Raw genomic sequence first — 22,763 nt, 5'->3', positions numbered from 1 at the left:
ATGCTCAATTCCTGTTCTAATATCCTATGCATGGATGCTAAGTCATTTCAGTCGTGTCCGACTCTTTGCAACCTTGTGGACCGTCACCCTCCAGGCTCCTCTGTCCATGGAATTCTCCAGACAAGAATACTGAAGTGGGTTGTCATGCCCTCTTCCAGGGGATCTTCCCAATCCAGGGATTGAACCCTCATCTCTTACTTCTCCTCCATTGGCAGGTGGGTTCTTTTACCACTAGTGCCACCTGAGAAGCCCCTCTAAGATCATGTATGTACTGTTATTTACTCCTTTTCTTAATGCCTACATCAAACAGTCAGACTATATTTTCTTTCTGGGAAGGGTTCATATTGGGTTTTTCCTTTAACACTTTTTCAGGTAGCATTATTCCCAAGAAAGAAGCTCACTATGTATTTTTAAAATAAACATATAAATAATGGATTCTGTTTGTAGCCATTTGGTTATACTAGTTACTCTATTACAAATAGAAATTTCCTATAAAAACTTCACTGCCTTGAAAAAGATTTATTTCTCTTTATTGATAGACTCACAATATTCACAGATTTTTAAGGTTCAAATATTCTTAAAGACAAAGGAAAACACTTTTATTTATTCCATACTTCTTGTTCTCTAATTCTTACTACATTAGGGCCTCAAAAATAATCCAGCAAAAATGAAAAAGAACATTTAGCAAATAATGATAGTAAACCAGGAATTGAGGGAATAGGGTTTGTAGGTAATAAAATAGTAAAAGAAGGCTCTTAGCAAGACAAATAAAGAAGACAAACACACCAAGAAAGAAAATTGCTCAATTACAAGGCACTTTTAAAATTTCTCTGATGGCCTCCGGGCAGGGCCCACAGGCCCCCTGCTACAGGAACCGCACTGCAGGCTGTGCCACCATTAAACCAGAGAGGCCGAAAAAAATAAATAAATAAATAAAATTTCTCTGGCACTATTTTTACATTGTTGTAGGCCGAATTTGAAAATTCTAGAAAGTTGCAAAAGACAAGAAAATGACTTTTGTAAAAACTTCGGGATGTTTAAACCCAGTGAATACATTGTATTACGTTGTGTTGACAATATTTTAGCATACTTTGCAGGCTAGTACCTAGAAATGTCCATTCTCTTTAATTGGAATAACTGAGCATTAGTACTGGAGGGACTTTAGAAATAACCTGTTCCCATCCAATATATGAGAGACCTAAGGCAGAGAAAAGTAATAAAACATGCACCGAAACCTCTCAGCTAGTAAGTGGAGGAACCAGTTTTAGAATTCACTTCCTGAAGTGTGGTAAGATGCCCTGTGGAGTAAATCATCATTTCTCAGTTACTTAATTAAAATAAAATAAAAAAATGTGAAGTGTTCTATTATCACAGTATTAGATCATTGTAGAACTTGGGTTATCTTTCAAAATCATGTAATGCAACTTTGGAGTTGGTGATGATAGATTTTAGAAATAAGACATAGAAAATGGAAACAAATATCCTCCTTTGAGGCTGATTTAAAGAAATAAGCAGATCTTCAGACACTGATAAAGATTTATTTTTAAATCTAATATTTTAAAATGTATTTTGTAAAGTAAAACCATCACAATATGGAATACACTCAAGCATTAACTTATAATTTAATATCAAGCAATGGAATCAGTGAACATGTATATATAAGTTTTATAAAATCAATTCTTATTCAGTTGTCTGTGTTTGAATTATTAGGTTATGTGCAACACAGATGGATTTGAAAAAAATTTAGGGAAAGTACAGATGAAATTGTTTGAATTTATATAAGGTTATAACAACAAACTAAAACACAAAACGGAGGCTTAGAAAGAATTCTGGTTTCTTGGAATAGGAAATGAGGAAAATGAGAATAAAAACAAGTAGAAACAATCTCATGGCAGAGTGTCTGTCTGAAACTAGAATGATAATGTTTTTGTTGATGGCTTCTCAAGTGTCTCTCTCTCTTTAATAAGCTTTACTTTTATAGAGCAGTTTTAGGTTCACAGCAACACTGAAAGGGAACTTCAAAAAGATCTCATATAACCTCCCTTATTATCATCATAGACTGCAGTTATAATTGATGAACCTACAATGGGAAATCATAATCATTCAAAGTCCATAGTTTACATTAGGGTTTAGCATTGGTGTTATGCATTCTCTTGATTTGGACAAATATATATTAATATATATCTATAATATTGTATCATGCAGAATAGTTTCACCATCCTAAAAATCCTCTGTGGTATGCCTATTCTTCCTTCCCTCCCCCTATCTCCTGGCAACCATGAATCTTATTACTGTCTCCATAGTTTTACCTTTTCCAGAAGGTGAAATAGTTGGAATCATACAGTATGTGGTCTTTTCAGATTGGCTTCTTTCACATAATGATATGCTTTTAAGGTTTTTCACGTTTCTTCATGGCTTGATTGACAACAAGGAAGCCAGTGTGGCAGGAATGAAATAAACAAGAGGGAAAAGGAAGAGATGAAGTCAGAGAGCTAGCAAACTGGAAAGGGGTGAGTCATGTAGGATATGGTAGACCATAGTAGGACTTTGGATTTCATCTTCACTTTTCTTCTGCACTGATATTTTTTGGAACAAAATAAATTAAATATTTTACCAGTCAGGTTTATCCAGATAAACAGAACCAACCAAATGAATGTGTGTGTGTATGTATATATATATATATATATATATATATATATATATATAAAAAAATACTGAATTGGCTTAGGCATTTATGGAAGCTGACAAGTCAAATCTGTTGTCAGCCAGCTGGAGATCCAGGAGAACCATGTTTCAGCTTGAGTATGAAGATAAGAATAACCAGTGTCCCAGCTGGAAGAGAGTCAGCCAGGAGGAATTCTGCCTCACTCAGTCTTTGTCCTATTCAGGTCTTAAACTCATTGGACAAGGTCTACCCACATTAGGGAGGGCATTTCTACTTCATTCATTCTACCAGCTCAAACGTTATTCTCATTTAGAAATACTCTCAAGAGCACACCCAGAATAAAGTTTGACCAAACGCCTGGGCATCCTATGACCCAGTCAAGTTGAAACATAGCATTAACTCTCAAAAGTGTTATTTCTTATGAATACTTCTATATCTAAATTATTATTTAGAAGAAATCACTATGTGTTAATCTGGCATTGCATAAGTAACTTTTGGATCCGTCCTTTCAACCGTTCAATCATGTCCAACTCTTTGCGACTCCATGGACTGCAGCACACCAGGCCTTCCTGTCCATCATCAACTCCCAGAGTTTACTCAAACTCGTGTCCATTGAGTCAGTGATGCCATCCAACCATCTCATCCTCTGTCGTCCCCTTCTCTTCCTGCCTTCAATCTTTCCCAGCATCAGGGTCTTTTCAAATGAGTTGGTTCTTCACATCAGGTGGCCAATATTGGAGTTTCAGCTTCAGCATCAGTCCTTCCAATAAATACTCAGGACTGATGTCCTTTAGGATGGACTGGTTGGATCTCCTTGCAGTCCAAGGGACTCTCAAGAGTCTTCTCCAACACCACAGTTCAAAAGCATCAATTCTTCAGCACTCAGCTTTCTTTATAGTCCAACTCTCACATCCATACATGATCACTAGAAAAACCATTGCCTTGACTAGACGGACCTCTGTTGGCTAAAGGCATGCTGTTTTTACTTTAAATAGTCTTTATGGCAGCCAGAATTTCTTTTCTTTCCTACTTTCTCATTCTGCTTAAAAGAAGCCTCCAAATGTCCACTATGGAGAAATTAAGTGACGTTCTTTAGAACTTTATAAGCAACAGCCTAAGGAATCAGAGCTTTGAGAATGCTATTGAAATTTGGCAAAACTAATACAATTTGTGAAGATTAAAAATAAAATAAAATTAAAAAAAAAAACAAAAGAAATGACATGGTTTGGATATACTCACTCCCTGAATCCTGTGAACCAAAGTATATAGTGTTACCTCAAAGGAACCCACATCTTAAAACTCCTTAGCATCATGCTGACTTTTCAGATAGATGAAATTATATTTAATAATTATAGCTTCTAGGTTGTGTTTTTAAAAACTCTCATCTAAAAATTATATTTGTATATTAAAAACATAACGAGCTTAATTAGAATAATCTTGCTTGTACTTGCTTGCTTTGTCTTGCTTGTAGCTTTTTTTCCTTTATAACGAACACATCTAAAACATTTTAGCCCTGGAGTTTCTATTTATGCTGTAAAATTAATTTCATCTTCGCCAAGGTTATTGAGTTATCCTTCAAGGAGCACTAGAGTCAGGCTACACTAGAACAATTATTCACATCTCATTGCAACTCCACGTTCAGTGGTGTCATGTTGAAATAACTTGAAATTGACCATAATAGAAGTTTTGACACCACATAAATGAAAAAATGCAACATATCAGAGTCCTTTGCCTTCTCCTCCACCCCGTCCCCAAACACCCTACAAGCTGATTGTTAAACATTGCTACTTATTACTCTTATTTAGGAATATTTTTACTACGTATACTAAGAAAAATTTATATTAAAAAATTTAAATCTCTTTTCAATGCAGCTTAAAAAATAAATAATTTTTATAATTTTATGCAGTCAAAATGGAAATTTCTGCCTGTTTTTAAGTCCTATGTTTTTTTAATCACGTCTAAGAAATTCATAAAGTAAAAAGTGTGTAAATGAATGTGAATAATAGTTGCTATTTTATAGTTAATAGTTGCATGCATAGTTACTAGTTGTATGTCTGACTCTTTTGCAATCCCTTGGACTATAGTCCATCAGGCTCCTCTGTCCGTGGACTTTCCCAGGCAAGAAAACTGGAGTGGGTTGCCGTTTCCTACCCCTGGAGATCCACTCAATCCTGTACTTATAGGCCTATACTCCCATACTTGAAACTCAGGGGACTAGATGTATTTTGAAATTTGGATTTCCTTTTTAATTTTGGAAAGATATTATGCTGTAATAGTGTATGGTATTATAGAATTTCCTACTATTATTTTTTTTTTGGTGGGGAGGCAGCCATAATCAATACATTCAGGGACCGGAATGCATAATCGCATTAAATAGGATAAAGATCATGAGTAACCTCATATCTAGTCTGGTTAGGTTTTATCTTCAAGTAAGTTTATGTTAGATTTGCAGAAGGGATTATGGAGCTCCATAGTTCCTTGACCATTGAAAAGGTGGTTAATAAGCAGTATCTCTAAAAATGCACTGAGATATGATGATCTAGACAAAGCAGAGAGGAAGTCAGTTCAAAAGGCCAAGGAGTTCTCTGGAACTCCAGTGAGCTCAGTAGCGATGTGATGCTCCAGGCAGGTAAAAGGTCTGCAGAGTAAGATTTCTGCTCAACGTCTTTTGTGACTGTACAATACAAACCAGGCACAGAGCCATATTCAGCTTCTTAGTCAAATCCTAACATGTATGCATCGCAGGTGTGCATTCTGTACACTCTGGAAAGGGGGTGGTGTGAGAGAGCTTTATGGATGAACTGAAAGATTTACTGAGTCATCTGAAGAAAACCAGCGTGGGAAAATTCTCTTCTGCCAATGTAGAGAAGGAGCAGGAAACAACCGGCCCCTGAATGGGCTGCCACGTCCTCACATGTAGAAACAGGCCTGCTGCTCACACACTTTCAGGAGTATTATGAAACAAGGAAAGCCTGTATCCTTGGATTGGGTTTGAACTCTTTGAAAAAATTCAGAGAACTGATTATGATTCATACGTACCAGTCATAAAAATAAAGCAGTATTTCTTTGCAAGCTCATGCTGCATACAATAAAACATATTCTCTTTGAAAAGTCAAATCCATCCACTTATGTCCACATAGTCATTAGGTACAACACAGGCAGGCAAACACAAATGGCGACATCTCCTAGCTCAGAGGGCTCTGTATTGCCTTTGATTTCCAGTGGAATGGTTTTAAGTCATGAGAAGTGGAAGTTAGAATGCATGCTCGTGTTCATATATTTTTATTTACATAGTCCATGTAATAATCTTAAATGTTTCACATGAATTGTTCGCTCTCAGTCTACCCAGTACTTAGTATTTTAAATTATTTTGCAATGTGTTTAAGCTACATGGTAACACAAAAATCAGTGTATAATTTATCAACATGAATAAAAATAAGGGCTTATCAGTTAAAAATCCATAAGATGAACTAGAGGTAGATTTAAAACCAGGCAATTTTATTTTATCGCTGATTTGGTCACACTTGAATCTTATATCCTTTTTTCTAGCTGCTTAACTTCTTTGAAATGATATTCCGCCCTTATCAAATAATTATTGTAATTGTGTTTCAATGTTGAATTGCGGCTGAAAATATTTTCTCGAAATGTAAAGCGCTATTGTTTTTCATATATGCATTTTACAAACATTTTTTGAGTTCACTACATGCCAGGCAGTTCTGGCTTTTGGTGTATATAAGATGTAAAAATAGGCATTTCTAGAAGGCAGATGATGAGAGAAAGATGACTATGAAATGCCCATGGTGTGGTCTAATAGTGTAGATAGCATTTATATTCTATTGCACATCCTATAATAATATGCATGTGAAACAGGAAGAATACTCTAGAGAAATAAATGCGTGCTTATTAGCTCTGAATTATAGTAAGTGAATGGAGGGGGAAATGGCAACCCATTCTAGTATTCTTGCTGGGAAAATCCCACAGACAGAGGAGCCTGGTGGGCTACAGCCTACGAGGTTGCAAAGAATCAGACACGACTGAAGAGACCGAGCACAGTAAGTGAAAATGCTCACGTAGGAAGACCACTGAGGAACTGAATAGGGCACTTCAAAAGTTAAGGTGTATTTGGAAGAAGAGTAATCACCAGATGAAATGGAAATGAAGGAGGGAGATCAGTAGGAGGGAAGAAGAGACATTAGGTTAATAAGGCTAATTATTGGTTTCACAGTTCACAGATAACAGCATAGAAAGGAAGATAATCCAGGGCATAAAAATAAATAACAAGTAAATGTTGGAAATGGTTAGAAGAAATCTCTCTATAACATAACTACGAAAACAGGTGTGATTTTATGCTCCCTACAGTCTGAAATGTCTCTTTTAAATTGCCTGTGGGGTATGAGGGTTGTTTATGAGATGTTGTGCATGGGATTTCTAGCAGGGGAGATTCACCATGGGAAATAACAGTGTAAAAATTCACAAGTGTATGAAGTTATTGTATTAAAGATTTGTCAAAATATTTTCCTAATAAAGCTATGAAAAATATAAACATGCTAACACATACTTGATAGAAGTACAAACTGAAACCTTTCTGAAAGTGATTTAGGGCACGTAAGAATTGAAGAAGTGCATATTTTATGAGCCAGTAATTTTACTTCTAGAGATCAAATTTATAGAAACAAAAAGCCCAGCCTTTAATTGAATAGGTCAAAAGATATTTATTGCATTATTCTTTATACAAATGTACAAACCATTAACTAAAACCCTTGGGACAAAATATGTTTAAGAATTCTGATGGTTAGGGATTTTTATAGCAATAATATGAAGCATATTCTATATATTATTAATACCACTAGGGGGCTGGGGCAGCGCCTCATAATGAAACACATTTATATTTCTTCAGCAAAATGTATGAGTGTTCAAATTAACTAGGTTAAATAAAGATTATAAATAGCTTCATATTGCTTCAGGTGAGGTTTCTCAACACATGAATCAGAAAGAAGTTTAATTTTTGAATTGGCAAATAAGTTATTGAGAACCTATAATTAAATTTCAGAAAGGAATTATCTGAACACCTATAGAAAATGTTCAGCTTCTATTTACAATACTATGTTAGATTTATAAGTGTTGATCTGGAAAAATGACTCTGATACATTGTGTAAAGGGAAAAGATAACTTTTCAGATTAACATGAATAGTATATTCTATTTGTGTGGGGAAGAAGAACATCTGCATCTCTACATTTGTATTTTGTCGTAAGCATGGGAAAAAGAGTAGATGTGTTTGCACAAAAGACAGTTGTGTAATATAATTTTAAATCATCATAATGTAATAGGTTTAAAAATAAGGTGGACTTATTGAGTGTATCATAAACTTTGACCTCATATGCTTGGTTTGTAGCAATAACGGCTTTTTATAGATATTTTGTAGTAATGAGTGTAGTTAATGTCTCATCATTCTCTGATAAGACAAGCAGTTCACAAAATGTGTGATTATCATTTAGATGCAAAAATGTATTAACTCAATTAATTAAAATTGCAAAGAGAGCAATTAAAAGGTAGGAGGGATATTCATCTATTTTTGCTGACAAAATAAGTTCCTTTAACTAAATGTAGAAATGACATTTAGACTGAGGAAATTGTAGCCTGTAAAGAATCAATTCTCCCTTCCTAAAATCATTAAAATCATGGTGTATGTTGCATTGTGTGGGAAAATTCTTATTTAGTGATGTGGGTATGAAAGAGTATAGAGTATAAAAATTAATGAAACAATGTTAAAAACTTATTAAGTTTAGGATTCCAATTCTGTTAACTGACTGATGAGTATTAAAAATTAATTTTGCTAAATGCTTGACTGTATGTTAGAATTAAATTAGTTTTTTAGCATATCAGTCAGTTCAGTCACTCAGTTGTGTCTGACTCTTCGAGACCCCATGGACTGCAGCAAGCCAGGCTTCCCTGTCTATCACCAACTTCTGGAGCTTGCTCAAACACATGTCCATCAGTCAATGATGCCATCCAACAATCTTATCCTCTATCATCCCCTTCTCCTCTTGCCTTCTATCTTTCCCAGCATTGGGATCTTTTCCAATAAGTCAGTTCTTCCCATTAAGTGATCAAAGTATTGGAGTTTCAACTTCAACATCAGTCCTTCCAATGAATATTCAGGACTGATTTCCTTTAGGATGGACTGGTTTGATCTCCTTACAGTCCAAGGGACTCTCAAGAGTCTTCTCCAGCACCACAGCATGAATTCTTCAGTGCTCAGCTTTCTTTATAGTCCAACTCTCACATCCATACATGACTATTGGAAAAATCATAGCTTTGACTAGACAGACCTTTGTTGGCAAAGTAATGTCTCTGGTTTTTAATATGCTGTCTAGGTTGGTCATAACTTTTCTACCAAGGAGTAAGCGTCTTTTAATTTCATGGCTGCAGTCACCATCTGTAGTGATTTTGGAGCCCAAAAAAATAAAGTCTGCCACTGTTTCCATTGCTTCCCCATCTATTTGCCATGAAGTGATGGGACCGAATGCCATGATCTTAGTTTTCGGAATGTTCAGTTTTAAGCCAACATTTTCACTCTCCTATTTCATTTTGATCAAGAGGCCCTTTAGTTCTTCGCTTTCTGCCATAAGGGTGGTGTCATCTACATATCTGAGGTTACTGATATTTCTCCCGGCAATCTTGACTCCAGCTAGTGCTCCATCCAGCCTGGCATTTCGCATGATGTACTCTGCATATAAGCTAAATAAGCAGGGTAACAATATACAGCCTTGTTGTACTCTTTTCCGATTTGGAACCAGTCTATCTTTCCATGTCCAGTTCTAACTGTTGTTTCTTTACTGTTGCATACAGATTTCTCAGGAGGCAAGTCAGGTGGTCTGGCATTCCCATCTCTTTCAGAATTTTCCACAGTTTGTTGTGATCCACACAGTAAAAGGTTTTGGCATAGTCAATAAAGCAGAAGTAAATGTTTTTCTGGAACTCTCTTGCTTTTTCAGTGATCCAATGGATGTTGGCAATTTGACCTCTGGTTCCTCTGCCTTTTCTAAATCCAGCTTGAGCATATGGAAGTTGGACCTTTGTTGGCAAAGTTGTCTCTGCTTTTTGAAATGCTGTCTAGTTTTGTCATAGCCTTTCTTCTAAGGAGCAACTGTCTTTTAATTTCATGGCTGCAGTCACCATCTACAGTGATTTTGGAGCCCAAGAAAATAAAGTCTGTCACTGTTTCCATTGTTTCCTTATCTATTTGCCATGAAGTGATGGGATCTTCATTTTTTGAATGTTGCATTTTAAGCCAGCGTTTTTACTTTCCTCTTTCACTTTCATCAAGAGACTCTTTAGTTCTTCTTTGCTTTCTGCCATAAGGGTTGTGTCATCTGCATGTCTGAGGTTATTGATATTTCTCCTGGGAATCTTGATTCCAGCTTGTGTTTCATCCAGCCCGGCATTTCGCATGATGTACTCTGCATGTAAGTTAAATAAACAGGGTGACAATATATAGCCTTGATGTCCCAATTTAGAACCAGTCTATTGTTCATGTCCAGTTCTAACTATGGCTTCTTGACCTGCATACAGATTTCTCAGCATATATGGGGCATTTAAACTTCCAGAAGTTATCAAATTATTCTGGAAGCTCAACTTTATACAATGGACTGAGGTTAACCATATATTATAAGGACCTGCAAGAAAAATATTTTAAGAAGTATTATAGAATAAGAACTTCAGTATCTTTCATTAAGGAACATCCTTGTACATTCAGCCAAGAGGGACTGGTTGTAACCTTATTTGCATGGCATGGTTCTGTTAGGTGGTAAAGACTGGTGGCAACTCTTAGACTCTTAGTGTGTGCCTGGGACTAACTCTTTATTACGTATTTTGAATGTTCCTTCACCAGAATTCTTGAGAAATAATATCCTTTCCAAAGAGTTGTTATAATTCAATAAAATGGGCTATCAAAAGTTAAAATTATCTCAATAGCTGTGAAGCTCATCTCTCTGATTACACCTTTGCCCTCATATATGTTCTACTCAAGGAGACAGTAATTCTGTGGGGGGGGGGAAGTAACACCTTTATTCTGCTCAAAACCTTCCAGTAGTTTCCTATCTCACTCTGTAAACATTGAAATGTTTGTAATGACCTGTAAGTCCCCACATGATCCAGTTCTTAGCTAATTTATTGCCCTCATTTTTTGGGATCCCACTGCTTAAGCCACACTAGCCTCTTTGCTTTTCAAGAAAATATGAGGCCCACTTTTGACAGAACATTTGTACTTTGTATTTCTTTTGACTGGAATATTTTTCCCCTAAATGTTCTCATGCCTCAATTTTTCACATCTTTCAAATCTTTACTCAGCTCTCACCTTCTTGGTAAAGACTTCCATGGTGTCCTGTTTAAAATTTCAAACTCTACCTATAAAAGTTTTCATCTTCTATTCTTAATAATTTATCTCCAAACTTCGAGTAACACATGAAGTGCTATATTTTACAATTTCATTTTATTTTCTGGCTTTTTTCACTAGCATATATGCTCTGTGAGACCAAGAGTTTTGTCTAATTTGTTCATCATTGTAGTTCCAGTACATAGAAGAATAGCTAAAACTTAGTATGCAACAATACACTGTATTTGATGAATGAGAGAAATACAAAGACGGGGGTCAAAAATAACTGTAAAGTTCTGACTGAGCAATATGAAGAAGTGAGTTGAGACTTCTCTGGCAATCCAATGGTTAAGACCCCATACTTCCACTGCAGGGAGCATGGATTCAATCCCTGGCTGGAGAACTAAGATCCCACATGTCGCATGGTGTGGCAGAAAAAAAAAAGGGGGAATAAGTTGTCTTTAAATGAAATGGGATATACAGATATACACTGACAGAGAATTAGGTCTTAAAGGTGAGGGAATCTGGACCTCAGTGTTTGACATGTCACATTTGAGATGCCTACCCAAGTGAAGATGTTGAGTAAACAACTGGATACCTGGGTCTTGAGTTTAAGGAACAGGTTTACTCAGAAGAGAGTTGGGAGTCATTGACATATAGAAAGAAGATGGTATTGCAAAAAAATTGAGTGTAGATAGAAGGGAAAAGAGGCCTAAGATTAAGGCATGATTCATTTCAACACTAGCAGGCAAAGGAGATAAGTTATTCATTGAAGAAGAGGATAAACACAGCCGGTGAGTTGAAAGGAAGTTCATGAGGGGAGGGATGTCTTAGAAACCAAGAGAAGAGAGTATTTCAAAGGAGAAAAGAGTAACTGACTACATCAAATACTGCTGACAGATCGAGTAAGGTGGGGACTGAGAATTGAATGAGGAGCTAGCCATGTGGAGGTCACTCAGGGTTTCACAAGAGCGGTTACAGGAGGAAGGCAATGGGGAAAGCCTGGTTCAAGCATTCCAAGAAAAAGGGGCAGTGAGGGATTGAAAAAAGTGAACATGAAATACTGAGTTCACAGAATATCATTAAAAGGAACAAAAGAATTGAAGTGGTTGTTGAAGAAGGGAGTGGATTTAAGGGATTTATTTTTGTCTTATTTAGTTTTCTTTTAAAGAGAGAATTCGTGGCATAAAATGGAGAAATGCAAAAGAGAAGGAAAACTTCATAAGGCAGGAGATAGCAGGAACTGCAAGAGAAATGCCCTTGAATGGTGGTGAGAGTTATTGGGGCAGAGTGCAAATGAGGAAGGAGGAAGTTCTTCTGTAAATTGGAACATCAGAAGTTCTTATTTAGCAACAAGACAGATGGCAAGTATATGTGACTAGATGAAGGTAGGTGGAGAGATTTGGTGGTTGGTGGTCTCTGCTGCAGCTTCGGAGAGTTTCACTGAAACGGGAAGCAGTATCACTTGGTGAAATTTAAAAATGGAGAATAAATATGATGTGCTTGTTTAGAAGAGAAGGATAGTGAATGAGTTAGGAAAACTCAATTATCATATTATTAGGGGGCAATCTGGGTTGGTGGTCACAAATCTGAGGTGGGACAGGTCAGCGTGTGTGTGTTCTTTATTCCAAACCTCATAGCTGTGCAGACACGAAGTAAATAGAACATGCATTGGGGTATAAGTAAGACATGTGTGCATGTTCAGTTGCTTCAGACCTGTCCAATTCTTTATGACCCTATGAACTGTAACATGCCAGGCTCCCCTCTCCATGGGATTCTCCAGGAAAGAATACTGGAGTAGGTTGCCATGCCCTCCTCCAGGGGTTCTTCCGCACCCAGGGATTGAACTTGCATCTCTTTCATCTCTTGCATTAGCAGGCAGATTCTTTACCACTAGCGCCATCTGGGAAGCCCATAACTAAGACAGTGATTGTAATTCTTGATCATGAGACTTAAAATGGGTAAGGGACACTTGAGAATATAAAAGGAGTAAGAAAGAATGAATGATGGCAGTTTCAGAGCCCCAGTGGGGTTTACAAAATACTGGAGTCAGGATACTGTGGAAAGTAAGTAGAAGATATGGTTGAAGTTGAGGATACTAAAGATCATGGCTATGGAGAAGTTGGGCTTTGCTGGTGGCTCAGACAGTAAAGAATCTGCCTGCAATGTGGGAGATGGGAGACCTGGGTTTGATCCCTGGATTAGAAAGATCCCCTGAAGGAGGGCATGGCAACCCACTCCAGTATTCTTGCCTTAAGTATCCCCATGGACAGAGGAGCCTGGTTGGCTATAGATCATGGGGTCGCAAAGAGTACGACATGATTGAGCAACTAAGCACAGCACAGCATGGAGAGGTTATAGCTATTAAAATTGACAAGGTCTAGGTTATGAATAAGAGAGTATGTGGCTAAGGTGTTTGTAGAGTGGAAAGAGGACAGAAACTGAGAGGCCAAGCATTGGAGTATTCCCTCCCTGAATTATGACTGTAGATATGTACCAGGAACAAAATAAAAAACTAAATCTTTAATGAAAAGGGAAAATAAGCCAAAAGTTGGTAGATGACTACAACAATGAGGGCTAGTCTTGCTATATTAATCCTGTATCGTAGAGTTTTTTGGTGATGGTTTCAGGGAAGAATAAGGGTCTGGAAACAACCATGAGAATTAAGGATGCCTTCAACACACACCAATGGAGAGGATTTTAGTGGAAATATATACTCAGAGGAGAGCCTGGTTGCAGTTATATCAGATAAGGAAAAGAGCATTCAGAGAAAGGTTTGAGGGGATTTTCCAGGTGACTGACCTTGATTAATCTAGAAAGAATCAAGGGAGGGTTTAGAGTTTGATGCATGTGAGATCTTAGTTCCTCAACCCGGGATCGAACTCATGCTTCTTCTAGTAGAAGTGCAGAATGTTAACCACTGAATGATCAGGGAAGTTCAGTTCCTGTCTTAGTGACTTGAACATGTCCTGTCCTACATGTTGCTTAGTCGCTTCAGTTGTGTCCAACTCTTTAGCGACCCAATGGACTGCAGCCCACCAGGCTCCTCTGTCCATAGGATTCTTCAGGCAAGAATACTGAAGTTGGTTGCCATGCCCTTTTCCAATTGTATTGCTCAAACATATGAAAAAAAAAAATGGTGGGCTTAATTTATTAGTAACATTATTTTGATCATTGTTTTTGTTTGAGGAAACATAGCAAATAATTGGAAACATAAAAGCCTCCTCTTTTAAGGTCAAATTTCTATTCAAAAGTCCTGTTTAGCCCTTCGGGACTACAACTCTCAGATATTGAGTATTAAATTTTCTTTGAGGCCAAAAATACCCTAGCTTAGCCAAAGCTTATGAGATCAGATTTCTATTTGTGTCTATTGTGCATACTTTCAACCTCATTGAAACTGCAGTTGTCAGAAAAGGATAAATAATATTCTTTTTACATGAGTAAAATTCCCAGCTCAGTAGAAGACTTGGTTTGACCTGGATTAATGAGCTATGAAAGCTCAGCTATCAATAGGGCTCCTACAACAGTAGAATTTACCTGGCTTCACCTGGCTTTGTTCACCATTCTTCAAGATTCAGTGTTCAGGGGCCCTGGGAACTCTTCCCTAACTTCTCCAAGTCTTGGTTAGTGACAGATTTACAGTATCCTTGCTAAACCCTAACTGTAAAACACACTCAATCACTTGTTCTGGCAGTGTCTTTCCAAGAACTGCAGAATCAGCATTTCTCTGAAACTTGTTAGTAATGCAAGATTTTGTGTCACATCACCTCTTGAATCAGAAATTCGTGTGGTTGGCACTCAGCGGTCTGTGTGTTCGGATGTTCCAGGTGATTGAAGACCATTGTACTGAACATATTCTGTTTGATCTTTTATTTACCCGTTTAGCTCCTAGCATAGTAGTGGTCCCAAGAATGTGTCCAGCACATATTTATTATATCAATTATCAAAATGAAATTCAGGCTATACAGCTTCTCAAGTCTAGCTAGAGGGTAGATGCAATCAGTGTTTAGTTGCTCTTTGTGTCTGACTCTGCGACCATGGACTGTTTCCCATCAGGCTCCTCTGTCTGTGGAATTCTCTGGCCTGGCATACTACAGTCCCTGGGGTCACAAAGAGTCAGACATGACTGGGCAACCGAACAAGATGCAATCAATTTTATTTTACAGTTAAAAAAAAAAAAAGAATGACAAAAAATAAAAGAATTTCTTTTTGTAAGGACAGTGAGTGGAAAATAAATTTTGAAACAAATAAAAGGAAAATAAAAATACTGATAATATATGATTTATTGTTTAGTTATTGTTTTGATCTAGTTTTTGGCTATATACAAATCAAATATTCATTCTCCTCCATAGATTTTTATCTCTTTTCCTTTAGAAACTCCTGCTGAAAGAGTGACTATTAACTTCTTTCAACATTAGGTAGAGAATAACTCTTAGAATAGTTGAAAGTATATTTTAACTGTCACAAAGTGATTTATATCTATTAAGAGCAAATTATGCCAATACATGAGTATGTATCAATATGATACATTTGTGTATATCTATAGGTATGCAGCATGTACACATATGATTCTTGTATATATAACTGTGTGATACATGTATACATGTTTACAAAAGACAAAATAATAATAAATTTATTTAACTTTAAATCTACATGAGAAATTATATAGTTAATAATTTCCCCTCCGTGACAGTTTTTTCTGAATGAGTATTAATAAATTTAGTTGAATTTCCAAACCATAGTGTGGTATTAGCATATACAAGCAAGATCTAACTGCTATTTTATAATCAAATGTGTTTGACAAGTAAGTAGTAGTCTTGTGATTATGTACAACTTGTCTATGTATGAATCTAGAAGCACAAGCTGGAATCAAGATTGCCGGGAGAAATATCAATAACCTCGGATATGCAGATGATACCACCCTCATGGCAGAAAGTGAAGAGGAACTAAAAAGCCTCTTGAGGAAAGCGAAAGAGGAGAGTAAAAAAGTTGGCTTAAAGCTCAACATTCAGAAAACTAAGATTATGGCATCTGGTCCCATCACTTCATGGGAAATAAATGGGGTAACAGTGGAAGCAGTGTCAGACTTTATTGTTGGGGGCTCCAAAATCAATGCAGATGGTGATTTCAGCCATGAAATTAAAAGATGCTTACTCCTTGGAAGGAAAGTTATGACCAACCTAGATAGCGTATTCAAAAGCAGAGACATTACTTTTCCAATAAAAGTCCGTCTAGTCAAGGCTATGGTTCTTCCAGTGGTCATGTATGGATGTGAGAGTTGGACTGTGAAGAAAGCTGAGCACCGAAGAATTGGTGCCTTTGAACTGTGGTGTTGGAGAAGACTCTTGAGAGTCCCTTGGACTGCAAGGAGATCCAACCAGTCCATTCTAAAGGAGATCAGCCCTGGGTGTTCATTGGAAGGACTGATACTGAAGCTGAAACTCCAATACTTTGGCCACCTCATGCGAAGAGTTGACTCATTGGAAAAGACTCTGATGCTGGGAGGGGTTGCGGGTAGGAGGAGAACGGGACCACAGAGGATGAGATGGATGGATGGCATCACCGACTCGATGGACATGAGTTTGGGTAAACTCTGGGAGTTGGTGATGGACAGGGAGGCCTGGTGTGCTGCGATTCATGGGATTGCAAAGAGTCAGACACGACTGAGCCACCGAACTGAACTGAACTGATAGTCCCTTATAAACAGTAGATGTGAAGATGACAGTTTCTGCTTGAATTAATAAGTATGCACATTAATTTATCAATGTATAAAGATTTATTTTTTGAATGAGGGGACTTTCTCTCAAATATGGGCTATATTAATCTCTCAACAGTTAGACTCACCATTTAAGCAAATCATTTAAATTTATTTTCCTTTCAATAGTTTAGATTTCCATCCTGTTATTTTAGCTCTTGTATCACTAGAGGCCACTGTTGTCTTTTCGATATATTTCATAAGTAGGAAAGTCTTTAAATGCACTTGTCTGAATAATCTCAAAAGCAATAGATTTTAGAATAGGAGAATTATGTGTACTATATTTTGTGAAATCAGGCTATTTGAAATAAAAATGATTTTTAATATTAAAGCAAAATGTGAAATTTTTATTTAAAATATTTCATTATATTTTTACCAAATATAGATGTTATTTCTCACATGGCATTGTTTTCCCCAAAAATGAATGTTCCTCAATAATTATAGAAGGATTATAGATCTATTTTCCATGAAATATCTTTGGAAAATAATGGATTCTAAAAGATCCACCAAAGGTAAAATAGTATGGTTAAAGGTATTGACTGCCAACAGTTATTGACTATAAGAATATTATATCCAATACATCATTTAATACTCATTACAGTCTTATGAATTAGCTCCCATTGGTATTCTCAATGTAGGTTGAGGAATCTAGGGTACTGAAAATGTAAATAAATGCCCAAGATTGTATGCCATTAACATTATATTAATGTTATAGGTTTTCTCAAAAGGGCCACTAAAAAAGTATATATGGAATATAACTGTACATGTGTGTAAGTGTGTATGAGGTTATATGTATAGAATTATATATATACACACACTCACAAATTCTGATAGTGATATCATTGTCCAGAACTGTGCAAGATCTGAGATTTTACCCTGCTTGCTAGAAAATTAACCTTTTACTGTTTAATATATCCTGACCGAAAACGTCAGAGACAAAGGACTTTATTGCTCACAGCCAGAGCAATGGTCAGTTTCCTAATTGTGTCAGTTTCCCCCTGCCTCCCAGTCTCACAGATTCCTGCATATGCAGTGGATTGTAGCACAGCAGGACACTCGACTTGGGGGATTTACTGCTTCTGCAGCAAGTGTGCACAAGCCTGCTCTTGGAGGGAGAGATGGTGCCTCATGGAGGTTTCTCCCTGCAATCACAACCTTGAGAAATATCTCAGGTAGAGAGTGTGTCAGAGTGTTAAATTATTAGAATACTCAGCAATTTCATCCAGATACCACAGCAGATTGCCTCTCTAAACAGTCATCATTTGTTGTTGATAAAAAGAGATTTTTATTTTTTTATATGTTTTATTATATTTTACTCATTTTTAATGGTTGTCTCCTCAATCTTCAAAGGAAGGAGGAATGGATAATAAAGGCAGTGCTGTAAAACCAAGACAGTGATCCGTATATTTCCCTCAAATGCATTTCTGGGCCTTTCTTGTAGTCTATTAAATTTGCTTTGCTGTCTCAGCATGTATTGTTTGTTTCCCCATTCTGTCTTGTTACATTCTCATTTATTTAATAAAAAATGTATTCAGTACCTACTTGGTGTAGGTAAAATTTTTGTGTTAAAAGCACTTTCATAGCCTCAAAGTAGAAATTGTATTTCATCTAGTTATGATGTAGTTTTTAAAAAATATATATAATTTGTAACATTATATCAAGTACCATGTATCAAAGACAAATTGCATTTATAAACTTTCTTTTTATGAATATTAGCAGCTATAATGCTGCTAAAACTGTTTCTATTTTTTCAGTGAAATATAGTTGATTTACAATATTATATTAGTTTTAGGCATATAGCATAGTGATTCAGTATTGTTATAGACTATACTCTATTAAAAGTTATTACAAAATAATGGCTATGATTCCCTGTGCTATACAATATATACTTGTTGTTCATCTGTTCTACGCATGGTACTTTGTACCTTTAATCCCATACTCCTAACATGCTCTTCTCCCATTCCCTCTCCTCTTTGGTAACCACTAATTTGTTTTCTATCTCCGAGTCTGTTTCTATTTTGCATATACATTCATTTATATTATTTTTTTGATTATACATGTAAGTGATATCATATAGTATTTGCCTTCCTCTGTCTGACTTATTTCACTAAGCATAATATTCTCTAGGTCTAGTCACCTTGCTGCAAATGTCAGAATTTCATTTTTTTAATGGCAAAGCAATATGTGTATGTATATAATATATATAGCAAATATTTATTCATTCATCCCATGATGGGCACTTGGCCATTGTGTACAGTGCTGTTATGAATACTGGGGCATGTATATCTTTTTAAGTTAGTGTTTTCATTTTTTTCCAGGTATAAATCCAGGAGGGGAATTGCTGGATCATGTAATAATTCTATTTTTCCTTTTTTGAGGGACCTCCATACTATTTTTTATAGTGGCTGTTCTGATAATTTATGTTCCCACCAACAATGTATAAAGGGTCCCTTTTATTCACATCCTCTCTAACATTTGTTATTTGTAGACTTTTTGATGGTAACCATCTGATAACTCTGTTGTCTTAATTTGCATTTTCATGAACATCTTTTCATTAAAATTGTTTCTTGTTTTATTTTATAAAATAGCTTTAACTTTTAACTATTGAAATCTAGTAGTATTTTCTAAACAGTTTTATTGTTATAAACTGTTAATAAAAGGAGTTTCTCAAGATAAAATAATTTGAAACCACTATTAATAATAATTTTGCCAAAGAAATAATGTTTTACATTACCATTATCTTATTAATACATTCTACTTTAGTACACATAACATCATCTTTTACTGAAAAGCATAGAATAAGAAAGCATAGAATTAGAAAGAAAATCATAGAATAAAAAAAAAGAACTGGATTATTAAATGTCCTCAAAATCCAAATATCAGAGAATATAATTGAAAATATAATATATTTTACATAGTGGCAACTTAATACTGGACTTGGTAACGTGTGTTCGTTCAGTCACTTTACTTTTTGCAACCCTATAGACTGTAGCCCGTCAGGCTCCTCTGTCCATGGTATTCTCCAGGCAAGAATACTGGAGGGAGTTGCCATGTCCTCCTCCAGGAATCTTCCTGACCCCAAAAATTGAACCTGCACCTCTTGAGTCTCTTGCATTGCAAGTGGATTCTTTGCCCCAGTAAAATAAGTGTGTTATTTAAATCCACACTAACTTTTCATTTTTTTCCAGTAAAAATAAATGGCAGGATCTAATTCCAAATTTCAAATATTGCTACATGACATTGGGTTGTTCACCTATTTTCACCCATTCTAGGAAAAAGTATTACTGAAGAGTTTTTCTAAAATTTTAAAAATGTAACTAACATATTGGTAAAGATAATATACATTTTATCATGAAAACAGGTTCAGTATACCTTTGTACAGTGAAAAAATTTTCACTTTTAATCAAAATTCCAATATTCTACTTCTTAAGTTATTAAATTTCAATTGTGAATTTAATTTTTTGGGAAACTGGAGATCTTTGTAATTAGCAGAAAACTTGAGGATTTGCTATTCTACCTGAATTATTCTACCTGAATTATATCCACGTAATTCAGAAAGGATGTGCCTGCAAATACACTTATAAGGTCACCACCCACTCTTTGCATGAACATTGTCCAAACTTATTTTTCATATTATACAAGTGTACTGATACCTGTTCATTCAAATATTTTAAATTAATTTAGAGTAGCATCATGCAGTAGAAGGAAGTATACAGGTTTTAGAATAAGACAAGTTGCAACATTAGCTCTGCCATTTACTAACCAAAAATATTTAAAAGCATTATTTATGTATTTATTTGGCCGTGTGAAGTCTTAGTTGTGGCAAGTGGGATCTTTCATTGTGGTGCCCAGGCTCTACTGTGGTGTGTGGCTGACAAGCTTAGTCGCTCTGCGACATGTGGACTCTTAGTTCCCTGACTAGGAATTGAACCCAAGTACCCTGCATTGCAATGTGTATTTATTCTTAACCACTGGACCACCAGGGAAGTCCCAGTATTTACATTTTCTGAATCTCAATTCTCTCAATTTCTTGCTCATCCTTGAGATATCAGAGTAAAGATGTGGGGAAGATAAAATCATCTTCATCACATGAAATGACAGAGGTTAGGGACCTAGAAGCCTGCCTAGAAATCAGTCAATGTTAGTTACTCTTGTTTCGTTTGCCATTCCCTTTACATCAATATTTATGGTGCCTTTGTAGCCCATACACTATCTTGTACACAGAAAGAATATAGGCCCTTAAATAATATAAATAATAGCAGTACTCTAAATGATGAAAGAAAGAAATATGATCATATCAAGCTATTCTAAAATATTTATGGAAAGTTCATTTCTTTTTGTATCAGTAAATATAATTCAAAAATATTTCACCAGATATTTCTTTTTTTGAAGGAGTAGAGGGTCAACTACAAATTTATCATCTGGAGGTAGGGATATTTTTTTACCTGTTAGTTAATGATGATAAAGATAACTATTTTTTAATTCCATGAAAGTTTTCTATCAATTGCATAAGTTTACTTTTTGGAAATCTAATGTGATATATGATTAAATAATGCTAGAAACATATATTCCTTTGAAAACAAAGGAATAATTGATTATTTGCTCTTCACTTTTAATCAAAAAATCCTGCCATAAAATTAGATAGGAAGTTGATGGAACATCTGGGAGGCTTTATTAGTGCTATTTAAGTAGCTAATTACTAGGAGAAGGAAGAAGAATGTGCTTTAGACTGCAGACTTCCTGAGAATGCAAAGGAGTTTAGAGTTTATTCCATAAAATGGTTATTGTCCTGTCAATCATATTTTACAACTAGTCTCTGTAAGGTCCCCATAAACATCAGCAAGTTTGCTCAACCAAAAATAGATCCCTAAGTATTCTTATCTTTACAGATAAAACATCCCAAACTCATTGTGAGTTCTAGGAGAAATGAATTCTTCTGAGGTGCTCTGTTGACATGGTAACCTTGTTGGATATTTCTCCAGGATACTTAATGTACAAACTGTTGTGTTAATTATGGCATTGTATCTGTACCTCGATGGAAGGGTCATAAAATTGTAAGATAAATTATCGATCCTTGGATTTATGATATTGTGTGTTTGGGAGAGAGTTATGAGCAAATTAATACAGGAATGGTTGCATTGAATAAAGGCTGTTGAACAAGCTGATGTGACATTTTGATAGCTAAACCTTCACTGGTCATTGCGCTCACACATGCAGATTGTGTTTTAAACAGCTGACTAAAATAACCAGTTACTGTTATTTGGTTACTGAATGAGCAATTAGATGAGCTGTCTACAAACTTTTTCTATAAGAATGAGGTAGTGAGCATTTTTAGCTTTATGAGTCGGAAGGTCTCTGTCCTAAATAGTCAGTTCTGCTATTGTGTCATGAAAACAGTCAGAGAGATAATATGTAAATTAAAGGGCATGGCTGTGTTTCATAAATAAAATTTATTTACCAAAAACCAGTTAGCAGGTCGAACTTGGAAGGTGAGCTGAAGTTGGTCTATCCTTGAATTAGACCAGTCACAGCATTTTAGCTTATGTACTCCATCTAAACTTACATACCATGAAGAGAGATTTCATCTGTTCTCACCCCCGACATGCAGAGTTTGCATAGCACCTGAAAGATAGGAGTTAAAACATTTTGTTAACTTAAAAGGTAATTGTGTATACACTATAAAATAATTTCTAATAACTCTAAATTGTTGTTTCCTTCTCTGGTAGCTCAGTTGGTAAAGAATCTACCTGAAATGCAGGAGACCTGGGTTCGATCCCTGGGTTGGGAAGATCCCTGGAGAAGAGAAAGGCTACCCATTCCAGTATTCTGGCCTGGAGAATTCCAAACATGACTGAGTGACTTTCATTTAGACTAAATTTGATTTGTATCACTAGCTGTACTTTAGAATATACTAATAAATTTTAATGAATTTTATAATTGTTCTCAGGATACATATCCTAACATTTGA

General features: G+C 35.8%; 1 long non-coding RNA gene across 2 annotated transcripts in view; it reads left to right on the top strand.

Annotated features, from left to right (window-relative positions):
* Positions 1 to 22,763, top strand: part of LOC138991494 (uncharacterized) — a 237,689-nt gene that overhangs the window by 33,695 nt on the left and 181,231 nt on the right. The gene's annotated exons all lie outside the window — the stretch shown is intronic.

Source organism: Bos mutus, chromosome 17, assembly GCF_027580195.1.
Source record: "Bos mutus isolate GX-2022 chromosome 17, NWIPB_WYAK_1.1, whole genome shotgun sequence".
NCBI classification, from domain to species: Eukaryota; Metazoa; Chordata; class Mammalia; order Artiodactyla; family Bovidae; genus Bos; species Bos mutus.
This window is presented reverse-complemented; position numbering and strand designations above follow the sequence as displayed.